Source organism: Bos mutus, chromosome 5, assembly GCF_027580195.1.
Source record: "Bos mutus isolate GX-2022 chromosome 5, NWIPB_WYAK_1.1, whole genome shotgun sequence".
NCBI classification, from domain to species: domain Eukaryota; kingdom Metazoa; phylum Chordata; class Mammalia; order Artiodactyla; family Bovidae; genus Bos; species Bos mutus.
This window is the reverse complement of record NC_091621.1, coordinates 96,626,681-96,640,028: the sequence shown is the minus strand read 5'-3', so window position 1 is coordinate 96,640,028 and position 13,348 is coordinate 96,626,681. Positions and strand designations below refer to the sequence as shown.

Here is a 13,348-nt window from a genome sequence, read left to right as displayed (position 1 = left end):
GAAAGACAGGGAAGCCTGGCGTGCTGCAGTCCATTGGGTTGCAGAGTTGGACATGACTGAGTGACTGACAACAACAATCCTTCTGTACTCTGGGCTCTAATAAGCTGACCTTTATAGATTGTGTAAACTGGGATCCCTTGACCTCTAACCTCTGGTTGGGTTGAAGGCATGATGGCACCAGCAGATCAAAAGAGAAGATAGAGAATGAGTTAGACTGTTTATTCTTCCAGTTCTCTCCTGTCTGGGTTGCACTTGCTGACTGTGTTCCCTTACTGACCCAGAGGCCATACCTCCTTTTTGGTGGCCTCACCTATGTGAGGTGGCTTCTCTGGTAGCTCAGACGGTAAAGAATCTGCCTACAATGCAGAAGACACGGGTTCCATCCCTGGTTTGGGAAGATCCTCTGGAGAAGGAAATGGCACCCCACTCCAGTATTCTTGCCTGGAAAATCCCATGGACGGAGGAGTGTGGTAGGCTACCGTCCATAGGGTGGCAAAGAGTCGGACATAACTGAGCGACATCACTCACACCTATGTTAATTCTCTTCAGATTCTGGTAATTGCTCCCTCCCTATCCCTTCAGGGCTAGGAGAGGTAAGGGCTTTCTGCTATTGCTAGTCCTAAGGTATTGAAACATTATTATTCCTGTACCCAAACCTTTGTAAACAGCCTCTTTATTAAGGTTTTGCTTTTCTTGTTTGAGTTTGCCCAGCTGTTTCCTGACTTAGATCCAGAATCATACACTATATGCCTCAAATCCATGAGAATTACAAATTCATGGATCTATAGTCTAGAAACAAATTAAATCAAGGATCAAGCTAATGAAAATTTTAACAATGCAGAACTTATGATCATGAGCACTATTGTTTCCAACTTGAAGTAAGACACGAATGAAGTGAAGTGAAAGTCACTCAGTTGTGTCTGACTCTTTGGGACCCCATGGACTATACATTCCATGGAATTCTCCAGGCCAGAATACTGGAGTGGGTAGACTTTCCCTTCTTCAGGGGATCTTCCCAACCCAAGGATTGAATCCAGGTCTCCCACATTTAAGGCAGATTCCTTACTAGCTGAGCCACCAGGGAAGCCCTCTTTCCCAGAAATCCCCAGAAAAATTTTCCTGCTTCTTATTGGCAATGAATGAATCTTATGCCCATGTGACCATTCTTGAATCCATTTGAATGGCTAAGGGAATATTGTAATTTCTTGATTAGTCTAAGCCTGTTAACCCTTGAATCAATAATTACAGTAATCACTGATTAGCCTTAATCTAGACCCATCTCTGAATATGGGGTCAGTCCCCAAACCACATTGCTGGTATAAAATAAGGAAGGAATGAGATGAGTATGTTAAGGCAATTATAATAGACATCAGACCTATCTTATCCAGGAGCAAGAGATTCATATTCTTGGTACAGATGTGGTAAGTATCTGAGAGGCTAGTTTGTAAATTGTAGGCCCTAAAATCTGTAGGAAATCTTTGTAAAATATGTTCTAGTTCTAAGAATTGTGATATCATGAGGATTTGTACATCTTTGACATTTAAAATAATTGGCGAGAAATAACTAGAACTTTGTTATCCCACCTTTTTATATAATTGACATTTCCTTAAAAAACAAAAAAGTTGTGACATCTTCTTTGACTATTTAGAAGAATATAGTTAATCTTGAAGAATGCAGGCACCCAAAGTTGAGTACCTCATAAGACTGGAGCAGTGACCTGCATTTTTCCGGTATTGAAGAATGAAGTAATCAACGGGAAGACCTAGATGGACAGCTGTGTAGCACTCAAACTGGGGATCCCTCAACAAACAGACAGGAAGGACCATGAAGTCTGCTCTTATCTGATCTGTCAAGGTCTTCTAAGGTCTAAACGATCAGAGCAACAGAGGATTCTTCCCCCAGATTACTGAATTCATAAGTAAATACATGTACTATTGCTAGTATTCAATATTTCCGCTAAAAGCAAACCAGCATAACTTCCCAGATCTATAGCTGCAAGCCTATATTTTCCATAGCCCTACAAAATTCAGAAATGGAATGGACCTAACAGAAGCAGACCATATTAAGAAGAGATGGCAAGAATAAAGAGAACTGTACAAAAAAGATCTTAATGACCCAGACAACCATGATAGTGTGATCACTCACCCTGAGTCAGACACCATGGATTGCAAAGTCAAGTGGGCCTTAGGAAGCATGACTACAAACAAAGCTAGAGGAAGTGATGGAATTCCAGCTGAGCTATTTCAAATCCTAAAAGATGATGTTGTGAAAGTGCTACACTCAATATGCCAACAAATTTGGAAAACTCAGCAGTGGCCATGAGGCTGGAAAAGGTCAGTTTTCATTCCAGTCCCAAAGGAAGAATGTCCATACTACTGCACCATTGCACTCATTTCATGTGCTAGCAAGGTCATGCTCAAAATCCTTCAATAGACAACTTCCAGATGTACAAGCTGGATTTAGAAAAGGCAGAGGAACCAGGGATCAAACTGCCAACACGCACTAGATCATAGAAAAAGCAAGAGAATTTAAGAAAAACATCTACATCTTCTTCATTGACTACACCAAAGTCTTTGTGTGGATCATAACAAACCGTGGAAAATTCTTAAAGAGTTGGGAATACCAGACCACTTTAGCTGTCTCCTGAGAAACCTGTATGTGGTCAAGAAGCAACAGTTAAAACCAGATATGGAACAACAGACTGGTTCCAAATTGGGAAAGGAGTACATCAAGGCTGTATATTGTCACCCTGCTTATTTAACTTCTATGCAGAGTGAAGCACAAGCTGGAATCAAGATTGCCAGGAGAAATATCAAAACCTCACGTATGCAGATTACACCACCCTTATGGCAGAAAGTGAAGAGGAACTAAAGAGTCTCTTGATGAATGTGAAAGTGAAGAGTGAAAAAGCTGGCTTAAAACTCGACGCTCAAAAAATGAGGATCATGGCTCTGGTCCCATCACTTCATGGCATATAGATAGGGAAACAATAGAAACAGTGACAGACTTTATTTTCTTGGGCTCCAAAATCACTGTGGATGGTGACTGCAGAAAGTAAAAGATGCTCGCTCCTTGGAAGAAAAGCTATGACCAACCTAGACAGCATATTAAAAAGCAGAGACATTACTTTTCTGACAAAGGTCCATCTCTTGTCAAAGCCATGGTTTTTCCAGCACTCAGGTACAGATGTGAGATTTGGACCATAAAGAAAGCTGAGTGCCAAAGAATTGATGCTTTCAAACTGTGGTGTTCAAGAAGACTCTTTAGAGTCCATTGGCCTGCATGGAGATCAAACCAGTCCATCTTAAAGGAAATCAACCCTGAAGATTTATTGGAAGGACTAATGCTGAAACTGAAGCTCCAATACTTTGGCCACCAGATGGGAAGAGCTGACTCACTAGGAAAAACCCTGAGCTGGGAAAGATTGAAGACAGGAAGAGAAGGGGACAGCAGAGGATGAGATGTTTGGATGGCATCACCAACTCGATGGACATAAGTTTGAGCCAACTCCAAAAGATGGCAAAGCACATGGAAACCTGGCGTGCTGCAGTCCATGGGGTTGCAAAGAGTTGGACATGACCGAGCGACTGAACAACAACAAAATTCACATGTCCAAAATTTAACATCACTGTCTTTTCAAAAAACCTCTCTAATCCTCTCAGCTCATTAAATGCACCACCATATGTCACTCAATTCTCCAAACCTAAATTCTAGAAATTAGCCTTGACTCAAATCTTTCCCCTACACTCCAACCAATTGCTAATGAAATTCAAAAAGAAGTATTGTTCAGCTTTCAGAAGCAGAAGAGCAGGCCTCTGACCTGTCTGGACACTGCCCACATTCTATGCCTGTTTACAATTGTAGCAAGTCAGGCAGTTCTTTAGATAAAAAAGGGAACGTGTCTTGGAATTCTTCATACTCTGGAGGCCTAGCCAACCTCCTGGGATCTAAGAAGTCTTATGACTCACAAGTGTAACAAACAGCATTGTAAAAGTTTGAGTAAAACCATAGCTGCATTTTTTAATGTAAACTGATGATAACATCAGTTTGTAGTCTGGGATTATAAATGGGAGCCCCCAAACTGCAATTTGACATCTCACCCATGGAGTAGATACACTACTTTGGACCTTTTCTCAATTAAGACTCCAGATTTCTCTTAATGTGGAACTTCCCAGTGCTGTTCAAGTCTGGATATAGGTGTTGACTCAATTTGGTGATGAATATGCTGTTCAGTTCAGTTCAGTTCAGTCGCTCAGTCATGTCTGACTCTTTGTGACCCCATGAACCGCAGCACACCATGCCTCCCTGTCTATCACCAGTTCCCAGAGTTTACCTAAACTCATATCCATTGAGTCGGTGATGCCTTATAACCATCTCATCCTCTGTTGTCCCCTTCTCCTGCCCTCAATCTTTCCCAGCATCAGAGTCTTTTCAAATGAGTCAGCTCTTGACATCAGGTGGCCAAAGTATTAGAGCTTCAGCTTGAACATCAGTCCTTCCAATGAACATCCAGACTGATCTCTGTTAGGATGGATTGGTTGGATCTCCTTGCAGTCCAAGGGACTCTCAAGAGTCTTCTTCAACACCACAGTTCAAAAGTATCAATTCTTTGGTGCTCAGCTTTCTTTATAGTCCAACTCTCACATCTATACATGACTACTGGAAAAACCATAGCCTTGACTAGATGGACCTTTGTTGACAGAGTAATGTCTCTGCTTTTTAATATGCTGTCTAGGTTGGCCATAACTTTCCTTCCAAGGAGTAAACGTCTTTTAATTTCATGGCAGCAGTCACAATCTGAAGTGATTTTGGAGCCCCCAAAAATAAAGCCAGCCACTGTTGCCACTGTTTCCCCATCTATTTCCCATGAAGTGATAGGACCAATGCCATGATCTTAGTTTTCTGAATGTTGAGCTTTAAGCCAACTTTTTCACTCTCCTCTTTCACTTTCATCAAGAAGCTCTTTAGTTCTTCTTCACTTTCTTCCATAAAGGTGATATCATCTGCATATCTGAGGTTATTGATATTTCTCCCGGCAAATTGATTCCAGCTTGTGCTTCTTCTAACCCAGTATTTCTCATGATATACTATACATAAAAGTTAAATAAGCAGGGTGACAATATACAGCTTTGCTGCTGCTGCTGCTGCTAAGTCACTTCAGTCATGTCTGACTCTCTGTGACCCCATAGAAAGCAGACCACCAGGCTCCTCTGTCCATAGGATTCTCCAGGCAAGAACGCTGGAGTGGGTTGCCATTTTCTTCTCCAATGCAAGAAAGTGAAAAGTGAAAGTGAAGTTGCTCAGTCATATCTGACTCTTAGCGACCCCATGGACCACAGCCTACTAAGCTTCTCCTTCCATGGGATTTTCCAGGCAAGAGTACTGGAGTCGGGTGCGATTGCCTTCTCCGAATATACAGCCTTAACGTACTCCTTTTCCTATTTGGAACCAGTCTGTTGTTCCATGTCCAGTTCTAACTGTTGCTTCCTGACCTGCATATAGGTTTCTCAAGAGGCAGGTCAGGTGGTCTGCTATTCCCATCTCTTTCAGAATTTCCCACAGTTTATTGTGATCCACACAATCAAAGGCTTTGGCATAGTCAATAAAGCAGAAATAGATGTTTTTCTAGAATTCTCTTGCTTTTTCCATGATCCAGTGGATTTTGGCAATTTGATCTCTGGCTCCTCTGCCTTTTCCAAAATGAACTTGAACATCTGGAAGTTCATGGTTCATGTATTGCTGAATCCTGGCTTGGAGAATTTTGAGCATTACTTTACTAGCATGTGAGATGAGTGCAATTGTGCGGTAGTTTGAGCATTCTTTGGCATTGCCTTTCTTTGGGATTGGAATGAAAACTGACCTTTTCCAGTCCTGTGGCCACTGCTGAGTTTTCCAAATTTGCTGCCACATTGAGTGCAGCACGTTCACAGCATCATCTTTTAGGATTTGGAATAGCTCAACTGGAATTCCATCACCTCCACTAGCTTTGTGCATAGTGATTTTTCCTAAGGCCCACTTGACTTCACATCCAGGATGCCTGGTTCTAGGTGAGTGATGACACCATCATGATTATCTGGGTCGTGAAGATCTTTTTTGTACAGTTCTTCTGTGTATTCTTGCCACCTCTTCCTAATATCTTCTGCTTCTCTTAGGTCCATACCATTTCTGTCCTTCATCGAGACCATCTTTGCATGAAATGTTCCCTTGGTATCTCTAATTTTCTTGAAGAGCTCTCTAGTCTTTCCCATTCTGTTGTTTTCGTCTATTTCTTTGCATTGATCACTGAGGAAGGCTTTCTTATCTCTCCTTACTATTCTTTGGAACTCTGCATTCAAATGGGTATATCTTTCCTTTTCTCCTTTGCTGTTCACTTCTCTTCTTTTCACAGCTATTTGTAATGCCTACTCAGACAGCTACTTTGCCTTTCTGCATTTCTTTTTCTTGGGGAATGTCTTGCTCCCTGTCTCTTGTACAATGTCATGAACCTCTGTCCATAGTTCATCAGGCACTCTATCAGATCTAGCCCCTTAAATCTATTTCTCACTTCCACTGTATAATCATAAGGGGTTTGATCCAGGTCATACCTGAATGGTCTAGTGGTTTTCCCCATTTTCTTCAATAAGTGTGAATTTGGCAATAAGGAGTTCATGATCTGAGCCAGTCAGCTCCCGGTCTTGTTTTTGCTGACTGTATAGAGCTTCTCCATCTTTGGCTGCAAAGAATATAATCAATCTGATTTCAGTGTCAACCATCTGGTGATGTCCATGTGTAGAGTCTTCTCTTGTGTTGTTGGAAGAGGGTGTTTGCTATGACCAGTGTGTTCTCTTGGCAAAACTCTATTACCCTTTGCCCTGCTTCATTCTGTACTCCAAGGCCAAATTTGCCTGTTACTCCAGGTGTTTCTTGACTTCCTACTTATGCATTCCAGTCCCCTATAATGAAAAGGACATCTTTTTGGGGTGTTAGTTCTAAAAGGTCTTGTAGGTCTTCATAGAACCGTTCAACTTCAGCTTCTTCAGCCCTACTGGCCAGAGCATAGACTTGGATTACCATGATATTGAATGGTTTGCCTTGGAAACGAACAGAGATCATTCTGTCATTTTTGAGATTGCGGCCAAGAGAAGTTACCCCATGTCCGAGGTCAGGGGCAGCGGCCGAGAGTGCCAGGCTGCGACAGCACAGGAACGGCCGAGAGGAGATACTCCGCGTCCAAGGTCAGCGGTGGCGGCCGAGAGGAGCTACCCTGCATCCGAGGTCAGGGGTGACGACGAGAGGAGTTACCCCGTGACCGAGGTCAGGGGCAGCGGCTGGGAGGAGCTACCCCATGCCCCCACGACCCCTCACCCGAGGCCAAGGGCGGTGGCCGGGAGGACCAACCCCACGTCCAAAGAGCCCTGGCTGCACAGGCGCAGGAGGGCCTAGAGGAGGTATCCCACGTTGAAGGTCATTACTTTGCCAACAAAGGTCCGTCTAATCAAGGCTATGGTTTTTCCAGTGGTCATGTATGGATGTGAGTTGGACTGTGAAGAAAGCTGAGCGCTGAAGAATTGATGCTTTTGAACTGTGGTGTTGGAGAAGACTCTTGCGATTTTACAATGCAGATTTAAATGTCCAATTGTCCGATTTAAAATGTCCAATTTGTCAATGTATTATTCATAGAAGCTTGCACACCTAGTCAAAGGACAATTGGCATGTGCGCAAATATGGCAAATTGATTATATTGGATCCATTAATTTGAGATAAAGGATGTCAACACATGTGTACTGCTGTGGACACCTATTCTGGATATTTAGTGGTCATTCTCTTCAGGAAAGCCAATTAGGCTAAAACTATTAAAACATTGGAGATAATTTATATTATGGTGTTCCATTTCAAACTGAGAGTGACAATGGGTTACATTTTAAAGGTAAGTTAATGCAAGAGTTTGCCCAGGAACATAACATACAACGGATTTTTCATATTCCTTACTATCTCCAAGCTGCCGGTTTGATTTAAAGAAGGAATGGTCTGCTTAAACAGAGATTAATTAAACTTGGAGAGGGCTTTTATAAAAACTGGAGGACAGGTGGCTCAATGGTAAAGAACCTGCCTACTAATGCAGAAGACATGAGTTCAGTCCCTGGGTCGGGAAGATTCCCTGGAGAAGGAAATGGCAACCCAATCCAGTATTCTTATCCACTCCAGAAATTCCATGGACAGGAGGAGCCTGGAAGGCTATTGTCCATGAGGTTGCAAAAGAGTCAGACATGACTTAGCATTTTGAGCATGAGCATGAGGAGAATCAGAAATTCCTTTGATGAGGATGATTATTCCAAATTTACAAATTCATAAAATACACTTTTTTCCTGAAACAACTAAGTATTGGGAAACTTGGAAAAGGAAATTACAATCCACTTCAGTATTCTTGTCTGAGAAATCCTATGAACAGAGGAACCTGGCAGGCTACAGTCCACAGGATTGCAAAGGAGCCAGACATTAAAACTGAGAGAATAAACAACAATAACAAATTGGAAAATTAGCCCAAGAGCATTAGCTCCTTTCCGAGCTACTCCTGAGGCCACAGGACAGAATTTGTACTCTATATGTGAACAAAGACTTACTGAAAGATTGACATGTGCTATTTCAACTGGTCTTGTAATTAAAATGCCTCTCAGACACTTAGGATTAATCAAAGAATGTTCCAGTGTAGCGTTAAGAGGGATCTGTGTCCATGGGGGAGTTACAGATCCAGACTACCAAGGAGAAATCTTAGTAATTTTACAAAATGAAGGAAAAGATGATCTATTTGTTAATAAACCATAATCAAATGGCCCAATTGCTGATTTTTCTAATGTAAATGGAAAAGTACAAAAAGGAGACTCTCCCACCGTACTAACAGAGGTGATAGAGGGTTTGGGTCCACAAACGAAATATATGCAATTGGAGCTAAAGTCTGGGTGAAGCAGTCTAACAGTTCTCCCATACCTGCTGATGTGATTACACAGGGAAAGGATAACACTGTATTAGTGATGATCCCTGGACAGGAAAAATGGAAATATGGGTTAATTTGTGAGAATTAACCCACTGTTAATTCTCACAAATAGATTCTTCTTAAAAGCCTGACTGTAATGCAGATTGTGATTTGCACCTCAACCTTCAAGGATCTTTAGCTGGAGAAACATGAGCTGGACCTGAACCCAAGATAATTTTTCCTGCCGAGCAAATAAGATTGTCTTTTCTTAACTTTGACTTTCTAAGGACAAAATTTATCTGTTTGCTAGATTACACAGCATTTGTAAAGACATAGCTCAAGCCTTGACCATTAATGCTAAGTGGATGCCTACAATATTAAAACCCCATGAACTTAGTTTTAACATACCATAAAGACTTTTATGGTATGTTAAAAAAAAAAAAAAAGCTGAAAGTAATATTTCAGCTATACCAAACTAAATCCTTAACTGACATGTTTGATTGGATTGTTCTATGCAGCTGTTATATTACCTTGCTCAAAAGGATAAGGCCCAAGGAATTTTAATGTCTACTAATGCATACGAGTGGAAAAATTATTTAGAGAATGTTTCCTAAAAATCACTGGGTATTTATTTCTGAAGCATTACCAAATGCACTGGCACCTGGTACCAAGGAGCTCTATACTGTTATTGTATAGCCAATATGAGTTTAATGTGCCAATTTTACCTATTCTTTTTGGAGAATACTGGCTACCTCATTTCACTGGAAATTATTTGGATGTTAATAATTGCACTCACTTACTGATAAACTGTAAAAAGGCTACTGAGGGACTGTTATGTGGACCAACTTTTCACATGTGGGATCCCTGCCTATTGGAGAACTCCATCAACTACTGTGAATGGGTTATCTTCCCTAAATCCTATGTTTTAGAAATAGCCCCTCAATTTGTATGTATTGTACCAATGACGTAGAATATACTTTTATATATCACTTCAGTTCAGTTGCTCAGTCGTGTCTGACTCTTTGTGACCCCATAAATTGCAGCATGCCAGGCCTCCCTGTCCATCATCAACTCCCAGAGTTCACCCAAACTCATGTCCCTCAAGTTGGTGACGCCATCCAGCCATCTCATCCTCTGTGATCCCCTTCTCCTCCTGCCCTCAAGCCCTCCCAGCATCAGAGTTTTTCCAGTGAGTCAACTCTTCGCATGAGGTGGCCAAAGTATTGGAGTTTCAGCTTTAGCATCAGTCCTTCCAAAGAACACTCAGGACTGGTTGGATCTGCTTGCAGTCCAAGGGACTCTCAAGCATCTTCTCCAACACCACAGTTGAAAAGCATCAATTCTTCGGTGCTCAGCCTTCTTCACAGTCCAACTCTCACATCCATACATGACCACTGGAAAAACCATAGCCTTGACTAGATGAACCTTTGTTGGCAAAGTAATGTCTCTGATTTTAATATGCTATCTAGGTTGGTCATAACTTTCCTTCCAAGGAGTAAGGGTCTTTTAATTTCACAGCTGCAATCACCATCTGCAGTGATTTTGGAGCCTCCCAAAAATAACGTCTGCCACTGTTTCCACTGTTTCCCCATCTATTTCCCATGAAGTGATGGGACCAAATGCCATGATCTTCGTTTTCTGAACGTTGAGCTTTAAGCCAACTTTTTCACTCTCCTCTTTCACTTTCATCAAGAGGCTTTTGAGTTCCTCTTCACTTTCTGCCATAAGGGTGGTATCATCTGCATATCTGAGGTTATTGATATTTCTCCTGGCAATCTTGATTCCAGCTTGTGCTTCTTCCATCCCAGCGTTTCTCATCATATACTCTGCATATTATTTAAATAAGCAGGGTGACAATATACAGCCTTGATGTACTCCTTTTCCTATTTGGAACCAGTCTGTTGTTCCATGTCCAGTTCTAACTGTTGCTTCCTGACCTGCATATAGGTTTCTCAAGAGGCAGGTCAGGTGGTCTGGTATTCCCATGTCTTTCAGAATTTTCCACAGTTTATTGTGATCCACACAGTCAAAGGCTTTGGCATAGTCAATAAAGCAGAAATAGATGTTTTTCTGGAACTCTCTTGCTTTTTTGATGATCCAAGGATGTTGGCAATTTGATCTCTGGTTCCTCTGCCTTTTCTAAAACCAGCTTGAACATCTGAAAGTTCACGGTTCACGTATTGCTGAAGCCTGGCTTGGAGAATTTTGAGCATTACTTTACTAGCATGTGAGATGAGTGCAACTGTGTGGTAGTTTGAGCATTCTTTGGCATTGACTTTCTTTGGGATTGGAATGAAAACTGACCTTTTCCAGTCCTGTGGCCACTGCTGATTTTTCCAAATGTGCTGGCATATTGAGTGCAGCACTTTCACAGCATCATCTTTCAGGATTTGAAATAGCTCCACTGGAATTCCATCACCTCCACTAGCTTTGTTCATAGTGATGCTTTCTAAGGCCCACTTGACTTCACATTTCAGGATGTCTAGCTCTAGGTGAATGATCACACCATCATGATTATCTTGGTCATGAAGATCTTTTTTGTACAGTTCTTCTGTGTATTCTTGCCACCCCTTCTTAATATCTTCTGCTTCTGTTAGGTCCATATAATTTCTGTCCTTTATCGAGCCCATCTTTGCATGAAATGTTCCCTTGGTATCTCTAATTTTCTTGAAGAGATCTCTAGTCTTTCCCATTCTGTTGTTTTTGTCTATTTCTTTGCATTGATCACTGAGGAAGGCTTTCTTATTTCTCCTTGCTATTTTTTGGAACTCTGCATTCAGATGCTTTTGTCTTTCCTTTTCTCCTTTGCTTTTCACTTCTCTTCTTTTCACAGCTATTTGTAAGGCCTCCCCAGACAGCCATTTTGCTTTTTTGCATTTCTTTTCCATGGGGATGGTCTTGATCCCTGTCTCCTGCACAATGCCACGAACCTCAGTCCATAGTTCATCAGGCACTCTATCAGATCTAGGCCCTTAAATCTATTTCTCACTTCCACTGTATAATCATAAGGGATTTGATTCAGGTCATACCTGAATGGTCTAGTGGTTTTCCCTATTATCTTCAATTTAAGTCTGAATTTGGCAATAAGGAGTTCATGATCTGAGCCACAGTCAGCTCCCAGTCTTGTTTTTGTTGACTGTATAGAGCTTCTCCATCTTTGGCTGCAAAGAATATAATCAATCTGATTTCGGTGTTGACCATCTGGTGATGTCCATGTGTAGTCTTCTCTTGTGTTGTTGGAAGAGGATGTTTGCTGTGACCAGTGTGTTCTCTTGGCAAAACTCTATTAGCCTTTGCCCTGCTTCATCCTGTATTCCAAGGCCAAATTTGCCTGTTACTCCAGGTGTTTCTTGACTTCCTACTTTTGCATTCCAGTCCCCTATAATAAAAAGGACATCTTTTTTGGATGCTAGTTCTAAAAGGTCTTGGAGGTCTTCATAGACTTAGCTTCAACTTCAGCTTCTTCAGCATTACTGGTTGGGGCATAGACTTGGATTACTGTGATATTGAATGGTTTGTCTTGGAAATGAACAATGATCATTCTGTCATTTTAGGAACCCCTTTTCTCAGATGCCTAACACATATTGATCATTTATATTGGAAGTGATAGTAGTGTGAAAGTGTTAGTCGCTCAGTCATGTTCAACTCTTCGTGACCCCCATGGACTATAGCCCTCCACACTCCTCTGTCTGAGATTTCTCATGTAAGAATACTGGAGTGGGTAGCCAATCCCTTCTCCAGGGAATCTTCTTGAGTCAGGGATCAAACCCAGGTCTCCTGCATTGCAGGTGGATTCTTTACCATCTCAGCTACCAGGGAAGCCCTTATATTGGAAGGGTATCACCTATTTATTTTCTCTTACTCCCCCATGAGAATTCCAGTATTGTGGACTCAAATGTTATTCCCTACTCTTTCTGTTCCCAATATTAGCTTCCCCTTAAGTAAGATTTTGCAAGGAATCAAAGAGTCACAAAATTTCATAGATAAACATAATTGTACCTTGATTCTCTTATTACTGTTATTACTACTATTTCTGCAAATAAGTTAATAGATGTAGGAGTTGATGTACAAACTTCTTGTTCATGGGATTTTTTTCTTTACTAAATCCCCTACTGCTCAAAAATTGTTTTCTGCATTGTTTAACCCATACATGTTTCTTTGATCACTTTGTTTCTATTGACTATCTAGAACTGCTATTAATATTTGATTTATAGAATTAAGAAGACTGCTCATTTTATTTTGCTTTATTCTTGTGCTCTACAGCCTAAACAATCTTGAGGCTGACTGTTAGGAAATTAAAATGGAGGAAGTCGTGTTCAGGCTTCAGAAGTAGGAGAGCAGGCCTCTGACCTGTCTGGACACTGCTGGGATTCTGTGCCTGCCTGCAAGCTCAGCAAG

The 13,348-nt window shown here is 41.4% G+C and overlaps 1 pseudogene; it reads left to right on the top strand.

Moving 5' to 3' along the window:
* The window catches only part of LOC102276088 (protein Mis18-beta-like), a 36,531-nt pseudogene extending 29,109 nt beyond the window's left edge, over window positions 1–7,422 (top strand).
* The last annotated feature ends 5,926 nt before the right edge of the window (window positions 7,423–13,348 follow it).